The sequence below is a fragment of the Crinia signifera genome, chromosome 2, assembly GCF_055691185.1.
Source record: "Crinia signifera chromosome 2, ASM5569118v1, whole genome shotgun sequence".
Classification (NCBI taxonomy): domain Eukaryota; kingdom Metazoa; phylum Chordata; class Amphibia; order Anura; family Myobatrachidae; genus Crinia; species Crinia signifera.
The window spans coordinates 330,249,883-330,260,673 of NC_139218.1; the positions used below are offsets into that span (position 1 = coordinate 330,249,883).

General features: G+C 48.3%; 1 long non-coding RNA gene across 1 annotated transcript; it reads left to right on the forward strand.

The window, feature by feature from the left end:
• The first annotated feature begins 217 nt into the window (after positions 1 to 217).
• On the forward strand, positions 218 to 3,553 carry LOC146057758 (uncharacterized). The gene is made up of 3 exons (XR_014469771.1): positions 218 to 1,912; positions 2,934 to 3,037; positions 3,326 to 3,553. It is a non-coding gene; the product is annotated as an uncharacterized LOC146057758 (long non-coding RNA).
• The last annotated feature ends 7,238 nt before the right edge of the window (positions 3,554 to 10,791 follow it).

Here is a 10,791-nt window from a genome sequence, read left to right on the forward strand (position 1 = left end):
GTTCCTATCCAACTTTTCCCTGCTAATTAGTTTGTGTCAGCACATGTGCAGAGCAACTTAATAGGTGAGAAAGCAGTTTGTGTGCAGGTGAGGTAGCTCCTACAGTAGTAGGTAAAAGCAGGTCCAGAACAATGCTTTCCTCATGGAGTGGGTGAGGCAGACAAACAAGGGTGAAAAGGTACATTTGTGTAACAAAAGTGCGAGATTATTTCGCATTTATATCGCATCCAGATGTTTTCGTATAGGAAAGTATACAAATCGCTTATTTAATGCAATGCGTTTTCGCAAATCGCACTTTTTAGGTGTCTAATTATCGCACTTATTTCAGACCAGGTTCTGTTTGGCGAATTTGCACAGAACTCATTTTGGTCAAGTGCACACATGGTTAATTTCAACACAGGTGCCCTCATTTTCACTCACAAACACCCCTACATAAACCCCAACAGCATTTAGGACACCTGTGAGGGTTTGAAACATGGAGATTTTGCAGAGTGGTTTGGAGTTGATGATTTGTGATGTGGCCCATTTGGAGGAGCTGCGCAGGAGGGAGGAAGCTGCGCGCCAGATCCAGGTAGCCCCCCGACTACTGCGTACCCCACGTATGTATCGTGCTCGGCTCTACCTGGACTCCCTCTCGGATCAGCAGGTTGTGGGGATGTTTAGGCTGAACCGCATTAACCTGTTGGACTTATATGAGCAGGTGAGAGAGGATTTGGACCCTTTTGGGGAAGGCAACTATGCAGTGTCTGGGCTGCACAAATTAATGTGTGCCCTCTACTATTTGGCCACAGGCTCCACTCAGTCTGTGACCTCATGGGCCTTGGGGGTATCACAGGCCACTTTCTCTAAGCATTTCACTCAAGTGTTACTTGCTTTAAAGAAGTTGTGGCGGACATACATCAGATTCCCCAGTTCTGAGCAGGAGTGGCAGGACCACAAGTTGGCTTTCTATAGACTCTCAGCATTCCCTCGCGTGCTGGGAGCTATAGACTGCACACACATTGGGATTAGGGCACCGCACGTGCGGGGACACGTCTACGTCAATAGGCGTGGGCGGCACTCCCTGAACGTGCAGGTTGTATCCAATGCAAATTTGAAAATCCTGAGTGTTGTTGCAGGCTTTCCGGGAAACTGCCATGACGCCTATATTCTGAGACACTCAGCCCTCTGGAACAGATTTACCAACCACCAAATGCCAGAGGGCTGGCTACTAGGTAAGTACCTTTTAACATAATACCCTGTCTGTCCCTAATTGTACCTGCTGCAATGTGTGTGTTTCCTCTTTCACAAGCATATTGCTCTTCTACCATTGTGTCCTGTTTGAAATCAACACATACATTACCATATAAGGCAATCACTTCCTATCTGTGTTTTAGGTGACTCAGGATATGGTTGTGTTTCCTGGCTCATGACACCTTTGCGCACCCCAGAGGGCCCTGCACAGCACCGGTATAATGAAGCCCACATTGCAACCCGCAATGTGGTGGAGCGCACATTTGGCGTCTTGAAGAGTCGCTTCCGGTGTTTGGACAGGTCGTCGGGTACACTGCTTTACCACCCTGGCAAAGTAGTCATGATTATCCAGGCTTGCTGCATGCTGCACAACATAGCCCTGTCTCAACCTGCCTATGTGGAGGAGGAGCATGCAGCAGTCGTTGAGGAAGCCCAACCTACCACACCTCCGGTAGTGAGGGGTACGCAGAGGGGGAATCTGGTGCGCACACACATCATCAGCCGATACTTTTCTGGTAAGCACATGTGCCCTGTACTGCAAAATGTACCTGTGCTGTAAGTGTACTCATTAACTAATGTGTGACCAATACCATCTGCTTCCACCCACATTTAGCCTAATACACAGAGCCCAACGGATGCAGATGGTGGTGCTGACCTATCCCTTGCTGATATCTAGCTTGTAAGTACTTTTCAGACATGTATGAATGATGTATGCAGTCAAACATGTCTCACTGGTGGTGTGGAACTACACGTGCCAGCATGCCCTGACACACTCTAAGCATTACAGTCCAAACCATGAGTGTCAGAGCCTGCTGGAATATGTAGATGCACAACCTTTGCCAGCCAAGGAGATACCCCACACTACTTTAGTGCAATCCCATTGTCATATACCATTGCAATATTTTAGACTGCACACAATAATTGCTTAAAAAATAATACACAAACACAATGGTATGCGGCTAGACATTTTTACTTCTGTATACTTTCTCAGACGCAATCTGCATTTTTGCAGGTGAAAAATAACAACTCTGGGGGCATGTTACAAGATGATTGGGAATGGGAAAAATAATGAAACATATGTAGGAGCTACCTTCTCCCAGCATCAGGCACCCCTACACCACTTCTAGACCCTGTACCAAGCCCACCACGGGTCCTAACACTCCGACGGGGTGGGGAAGTGGGGGAGCCACTTATTGGGGTGCTGGATACACTGTTGAGGGTGGATGCTGTGCCACCTCCCACATTGGCTTCCAGCTGCTGGATTTGGGCCTGCATAGCTAGTAAGGCATTAGTCTGCGCTGTGCATGATTGGGTGAGTGCAGCAATACTTTGCGCCAGGCTGCCAATATGCCTATTCTGCTCCCTTACAGCAGCAGTTAGCTCAGCAAGACGGGTGTCAATGCTGTTAGCAATGCGCACATGAGTGCCTACACCTACCCGTACACTACGTGCCATTTTCCGTAACTGAACGAAGGTGTCACGCATGTACCCCTGGATATTACCTATTTGGAGGCTTTGGGAGGCCATGAATTCTATCTGTTTTTCCTTGAAATTAACCAAGGAGTTAGCTACTTGGGAAGCCGAAGCGGCTGTATGGGGTGTGTTGGTGGGTGGGGGTGGGTGGGGGTGGGTTGGGAGACACCCCACTTGGGGGAAGATCACTCTGTGACGAGGTCTGTATTTCTTCCTCTGCCGCAAAGGTGTCGACTGGTTCAAGAATGATGTCCATTTCGTCTAGCACCATCATTGAAGAATCTGTTTGGTTTGACCCTAGTTGTATAGCACCTGTGGATACAGAGAAGAGGTAAGTACTCATGCATATATAGGCCACACTGTCCTCTATACTGTTTTACATAGGGCTTGAGATGCTGGACGCAAATACCTAGGGGTGTTATGTACTTACACATGTACCCCGATACAGCATGTAACATTCACATTAATAATATGTCACATGCGTAGCTCAGATGACATTCATTTCCGTTGCAATGTAGCAACAGGAGTTGAATGTGGTATGAGATATTGTTGAGGTGAAATGGGTGTGTGTACTGTATGTGTAATGGTGTGTTTTTTGTTCATTTACCTGCTTCCGCAGATTCTGCAGCAACGGGCCTTCTGGTCTTGGATGCGTGAGCACTTCGGGATTGACAATCTGTAGAAGGAAAGATGGCCAGGCATTATGGACCTTGCAATGGGGAAGCATTTTGTGCAAACAGGCATTGAGATGACAATAATGGACAATACCCTTTGGACAAGGACTGCTTTATTTCTTTGGCACCATTTTGTTTTGGAACCCACAGATTTTTCTGTGACATTAATAAAATTACACATGACAACTATTGTATAATCTTTGCTATGTAGGCATGGCAGCTAAACCACCAGTACACCTCTGGGTTTTTGTCCACATACATGTTAGGCTGCTAGAAAGAATGTTACAGTGTTAATCAATGTGAGCAGTTGTGGAACAACAAGGCCCAGCATTATCAGCAATTTTAAAGGAGTAGCAGGCAATTTCTTGTGCATGACCTTGCTGGGCTATGTAGTTCCACAGCAGCACTTTACTTAGCATAACAATACAAGTGAACATTATAGTTATAATACATTAGCATGTATGTTTAGGATTGCATGTGGTCACACTTACCAGCTCTAGATGGCGTTTGTGGCCTATCGGTATCCGCCACGTGCATGCCAAGCAGGACCTCAGGGGGGATGATGCGCTTCAGCTTCACCTCATACGAATTGTAGCACACAGTGGTGGGGCTTCCTCCTCCAGTCTTGGTGGCCTCCTCCAACTCCATGGCCATTTTATTCTTCAACTGCCTTTTGATGTCGTTGAATCTCTTTTTCACATTGCGGACCAGGCGCTTGTGCTGACTCACAGCGTTCACCGCCTGGGTGATGTCCTTCCACATAGCCCTTTTGCGCTGTGCAGTGGTCTTGTGGTGAGATTTGCCAAGCCAACGCTCAAACACTGGCAGGATAGCCCGGACAAGTGCTGCATTTTCTTCATAGGAAAAACGCACCTTTCTGCCACTTTTGGTGCGGCCAGCTTCAACCTCCTCCTCCTCCTCATTTTCAACACCAGCCATGTAGCCCTCCTCCTCCATGGCAGTGTCTTCCTCCTCCTCACCACCATCTGCCTCCACCTCTGACATGTGGCCCTCCTGCAGCTGGTGTGGGGTATGATCAAGGTCTTGGCTGTAGGATGGGGATGCCAGCGGATCCTCCACCTCCTCCTGCTGGGGCTGGACGCCCAGGGCCTGGTGTGAGGCTGCCCCTGCTGTGGCCATGCTGCCTGCCACACTGCTGCCTCTCACACTTGTCTGGCTGCTGCCACTGGTCCCTCTGCCACTGGTCCCTCTGCCACTGCTCCCTCTGCCACTGCTCCCTCTGCCACTCCTCACTCTGCCACTGCTCCCTCTGCCACTCCTCACTCTGCCACCAACACCTCTTCCTGTACTCACACTGCCACTGCTCCTCTCCATGCTCCTTACTTCCTATCAAAGAGTGAAATGGCGCCAATGACCCTTTATATAGGGGGTGTGATGCATAATGGAGGGGACACAGGTGGGCCAATAGGTTGGGGGGTTCTTACTCATGCGGAGACAGTTTTGTATATCGCACTCCGGTTGGTCCAAAAATCGCACATGACCGGCGGAAGAATTCGCACTATTTTGTTACTTAAAAGCGCACCACTTCGCCGCAAATCGCACCTATTCGCACTTTTCAGCCTCCAAAACGCATCACATTAAATATGCGAATTATGACTGAAAAGTGCGATTTGTAAAAGTGCGATTTGCGGCGATGTGGTGCGCTAAAAAAACATGCGCATTTATGTGCAAGCATAGAATGTCACCCTATATCTACTTAGTTAGAATATATCACAACTAGTTGGCTATTATTTTGGGGATATTTTCCCGTTACACACAACTTTCTTTACACAGTGGTATAAGTCATAGAATGTGCTGTAGATAGCATTATATTCCCTTTACAGAGCTCTTAACACCTATCAAGACTAAAGATAATTTTTAGAACAATGTGTTATCCCAGGGCTGGGCAATTTGCGGCCCTCCAGATGTTGAGGAACTACACATCCCAGGATGCTTTGCATTAGTTTTGCTATGTGGCCATGCTAAAACTGATGCAATTTATGCTGGGATGTGTAGTTCCTCAACATCTGGAGGGCCTCAATTGCCCAGCCCTGTGTTATCCTGAGATATTGTCCCGTCTGCACAGAATGTTCACTGTGCAGGATTTGCTTTTATGAATACAGATTGCAATTTAAGAGCACGAGCAGCAATATAGTATCACATAGGAGAAAATGGGGCAACTAATAGCAACCATATCAAATAACGGTGTGCAGTGTGCCCAACCTCTATACTGTTTGAATTCCGTCTATGAGTAGACAGTACTTTTGCCCAGATACCTTTACTCCAGCCATCCCATCAGTGCCAGATCAGCCACCCAGAGCAGATCCACAAAACCCAATCCATGACAGTTTGTACCAGCCACATGGAGTAAGCTTCAGGTGCCAGTTATAGTACTGAACTTTTGCAGAGAACTGTCTCTCGTCTCAAAAGCCTTGAGGTATCCCAAAGGCCGATAGCACAAGGTCTTCAGGATATTGCCCATCCATCCAAACTACTGATCCCAGGGAGCCTTCTGTGACACCCACACTACTGGCCGCCAGGGCAATGTCCATGTCATTCTCACCTACTGATCACTTGCATCTCTCCACACAGCAAGTTCGATGGTACTCCGAAATTATGCTGCAGGTTCCTCAATCAGTGTGAGGCACACTTCTCCTAGCTGGCAAACAGCTTCTCATCAGACATATCCCAGGTAGCATATATGGTTTCACTTTTATCCGGTACCACTCTAGATTGGGTGTCACCCTTGTGGGAAGACACCCAATCGCAGATGAAGTTTAAGTTTAGGCTGCAGGGAGGGCAGGTTAAGCGTACCTCCCAAGTTATGATTGCAGGGAAGAAGTATAAAATTTGGGGGCATGTCCCCATGGCTATCTCACACAGTGCTGCAAATAAGCACATCCCTGTCTAAACCACTGTGAGGTATGCATATGTGCACAGCGTCTATTCACTGATGCTCTGCTAAGCAGACCAGCGACGGACAGCGGGGGCTTACATCTGCATCCCCCCCCCCCCCCCCCGCTGGCACAATGCCAACCAAGGGTGTGATTCGCAACAGTCCCAAAAAACAGGAGTGTCACGCGAAAGTCTAAGCATCTGGGCAACATTGCTAAAAAAAATTTTTTTACCTATTACAAAACATATGAAACAGAACATGATTATTCTTAGCCGACTTCTGGAGTATAACCGCTCACACAACCAGTTTGGAATTTTGACAGATCTGTATGTCAGCATGACCCCAAGTATGCATTCAAGTGCTGTTCCGAGAACAAAGTATTATTCTCTATACATAAATAACTATGGAAATGCATTCACTAACATGCTGTGTTTGTAATGTACCAACAAAAAGTTAGCATACAGTATCTATACATTAGGCTTCATTTTTTAATGCAGGATCCATCGTTGTACACTATGTAGATGCTGTAGAAAGTGGGGAGATTTTTTTTTGCCACTGTGCATGTGCTGCAATGATGGTAGCAGAGAGGATTCACAAAGTGACTGACAGTGACAGTGAGAGGTAAAATGTTTGCATGTCACATTCTCGAGGCATACTTGTGCACGTTACCAGGGCCGGCGTCAACACAAGGCAGGTCTAGGCATTTGCCTAGGGCACCGGCCACTGGAGGAAGGCAGTTCGCCCCTCGCCCGCCGTGCAAAGGGGGTACCTGCTGCGCCATCTGGGGAGCGGGCAGGGGGGTCCATGCTGGCTACTGACAGGAGCCTGCAGTGGTGTCCTTGCCGCGCGGGTACCTGCGGCGCTGTGTATAAAGCTGGCGGCGGTGGGGGGTCCCTGCAGTGAATAAGAAATAACTAGCGCTATGCGGCGGCGTGGGAAGCGCTGCCGGGTTTGAAAACACTGGCCGCACGCTGATTGCTGAGATTCAGCCAATCAGCGTGCGGCCAGTGTTTTCAAAACAGAAGAGCTTCCAGCGCCGCCGCATAGCGCTAGTTATTTCTTATTCACTGCAGGGTCCCCCCGCCGCCACCAGCTTTATACACAGCGCCGCAGGTACCCGGGCGGCAAGAACACCACTGCAGGCTCCTGTCAGACGGCAGCATGGACCCCCCTGCCCACTCCCCAGATGGCACAACAGGTACCCCACCCCCCGGCACTAGGGCGCCCCCACCCCAACTCGCCTGCGCCGGCCCTGCATGTTACTGCTATCTGAGATGCAGATGTAATATCTCCGGCATCCTTTCCCTACCAGCATGGAAAAGGATGCCATGCTCACTTCCTGCCTTCTGGTCTCGTTGCCTGCACCTCATGTCACCTGTCAGTCTCCCTCTCCCACTAAATTGTAAGCTCTTTGTAGCAGGGTCCAGGTAACAATGTGAGGGCGGCACTCCAGTGATGATAAAAGATACATAGACCAACGTTTTTTACCAACGTTTCAAATGCATTGTAACATTCTTCGTCATACACGGCGAGAAATGTTACAATACATTTGAAATGTTGGTCAGTGGAGTGCTGCCCTCACATTGTTCCCTATTTAGGTGCAGCCTTCAGCCTCTGCCAGGAGGTCTGCAAAAGTGTAGTGCCGGCCGCTTCACTTCAAGGCTGGCATGCCCCTTTGTCAAGGTGTAGGGAGAAACAATATAACATAAAATGTGCTTACGTTTAGTAAGGTGCCCACTAAACCCTCTGATCCCCGCAATCTCCGCTGCCCAGACCTTTGATTGGACCCTGTTGGAAATCCCAGAGGCTGTGCACTGTAAGCTGGAATACCCTGTGAGAGGTCCCTGCAGTGATTTCCCCCCAACAGCAGCCTGGCTTTAATGAACTGAAAAGGATCTGTCATCTAGAAGTGCATGTCCGGAGGAGAAAGTAGCAATGCAGAGGAAGCTGATGTGACCTTTAGAATATAACAATCCACAGGAGACGTAGGGTGAAATGTAATAGGTTGAGAGATTCAGAAAGTCAGATTTGGTAAGAAATCTCCAGGTTTTTTTTAAAGGGGCAATCATTTACACTTCCAAATTAAACTGATTTTTGCAGTGTAAATGATTGCCGCTTTAAAAAAACCTGGAGATTTCTTGCCAAATCTGACTTTCTGAATCTCTCATTCTATTAAATTTCCCCCATGGGAAGAATCAGGGCCGGCGACAGGAGGGGTCAAGGGTGACAAGTGTGACGGGCCCCAGTGATCTGAAGGGCCCCATCTGTGTGTGGCTAAATCTGACTGATTCACTGTGTGCCACTGCTGTGTACTGTGTGTGCACAGGGCCGGCAACAGGAGGGTCAAGGGGGACAAGTGTGACGGGCCCCATCTGTGTGTGGCTGAGTCTGACTGACTCACTATGTGACACTGCTGTCTACTGTGTGTGCACCCTGCCGTTCAGCGCTCAGAGCCGTCTACTCTGTGTGTGCACATGGCCTGGGGCCGCAGGGGCACTGCCGTACCTGCCGCTGTGGCCTCAGTCTCTGGCCCATGTACTTTTACTGCGCATGCGCGTGTCGTCTGTTCTGCACTCTGCAAATGACCAGCCCTGCCTGCTCGTAGTGCTCAGCGATCTTTTGTGAAAGTGACAGGCCAGCAGCAGCCAGGAGCCAGCAGGAAGCAGCAGCCAGGAGCCAGCAGGACTGAGAACGAGAGAAGTCTGCACCTGAAAGCAGGTTCTGGAGCAGCAAAAGATTAAATGAGGCTCATGCAGAAGAGCGTTGTGTGGATTTGGGATTATGTGGGGGGCCCCAGAAATATTATTGTACAGGGCCCCAAGATTTCTGTTGCCGGCCCTGGGAAGAATGCAGCTGGAGAGCCAATTTGAGGAGGCAGTTATACCACTTTTACACCAGAATGCCGGGTAGGACCCGGGAAATTGAACACGGGAAATTGTCAGGACATGCCCTGCCTCAGACCTCACTACACTACACTTCAATCCGGGTTATTCCCGTGTAATGCCCTTTTACACTGAAAAGGGTCAGCCCTGTCTTTCCTTGCTGGTGTCATTAAAAACTGACCTTTTGGGCTGTTTGAGATGAGATCACAAGAAAGGGAAAAAGGAGAGGGCGGCGTCTGCTCCCAGCATTGCAGCAATGATGGTGCAGGTCAGGTTTGGGGTCTGCCAAATAGGCTGTGTCAGGCTGACGGTGATGCTGTGGGACACACTGCATGACAGCCAGTGTGTGTTGCTGCAGAGGCTGTAAACACACTGGGGAGAGTGCCTTCAGCACAGACTGTTGCTGTAGTGTAGGGTACAGGCTGCAAACAGCGTGGTAACGCTGCTTCTGCGATGCTCCATGCGCTGTGATGTGCCCTGTGCGGGTCTCCGGCAGATTACATCATCTGCCAGAGCCGCAGAGGCACCAATCAGCTCTTCGCGGCCTTCTTCCCTCCAAATAACCCGGATAATGACCATTTACACCACCCTGACCCCCGGATAAGCCCTGTGTCCGCCCCGAACATTTGCCGGAACAGTTATTTTTTTCAGCCCATTTACACTGCGCCCCTCCCCGGACTGGAGCAGCAATATCCCGGGTCCAACCTCTGGTGTAAAAGGGGTATTAGAGGGCAGACCTGGTAATGCCATCTTCTGAAAGACCCACTGTTTAATGTCCTTTAGCAGCATTGCTCTGCTTGACTATGGTTAAGTGACATACTGTAGGCTGCCCTTTCTTGCTACTTTTTTTTTTCTTGAAGCCTGAGGTGTGGCTTCCTCACCCTGTGAACATGAACAAAATGTGCTGGGGGGCATAGGACATTGGACCCACTCTAAAAGGAGAAGGGTCATGTTACCCCCAAACCCCTCACTGACCCATCTGTTTGTTTTGGTAGAACAATGTGTAACAAGAAACCACTTCTGCCATTCTGAAATATAGGCTCATTTTGTAATAAATTTATTGTATACAAAGGAAAATTGTGAAAATGTATTCAAATTTGATGTAATTACAAGACTGATACTTTTACTTTCAGTCATCAATACAAAATTTTAAATATTATAAAGAGAACTGTGTTAAATAAATAAATAAACTACCCTTTTGTGTTTTCTATATGCCTACTTTCTATTTATGTCAAACTTCACGGTGACATCAACTTCAATTAGATCATGACTGGTTTTTACATCACTATATTTTCTTATTTACTAATATTTAACCAGGAAAAAGATAGAGCACTACTGGGTAAATATCCTCTTGGCAGCACTGTATATAGATATAAGCCAGAAACAGAAGGTACTTTATCCAACACCAAGAGATGTTTGAAAAGGCCATTAAACTAAATACACAAGTTAATTTAGCAGTACCTCCTAACATTTTGAATGAGTGAATTGGGACTCCTGCAGGTGTGGCCTCTGCAAAAGGGGACATGGCTTCACTGGAATCCTGTGACTATGAACAACACCTCCTGTTTTCATGACTGTGGGAGCATGCCCAGTGCACTGTAAGCACTGGGGCGGGCGGCTGGCTGATGTCACA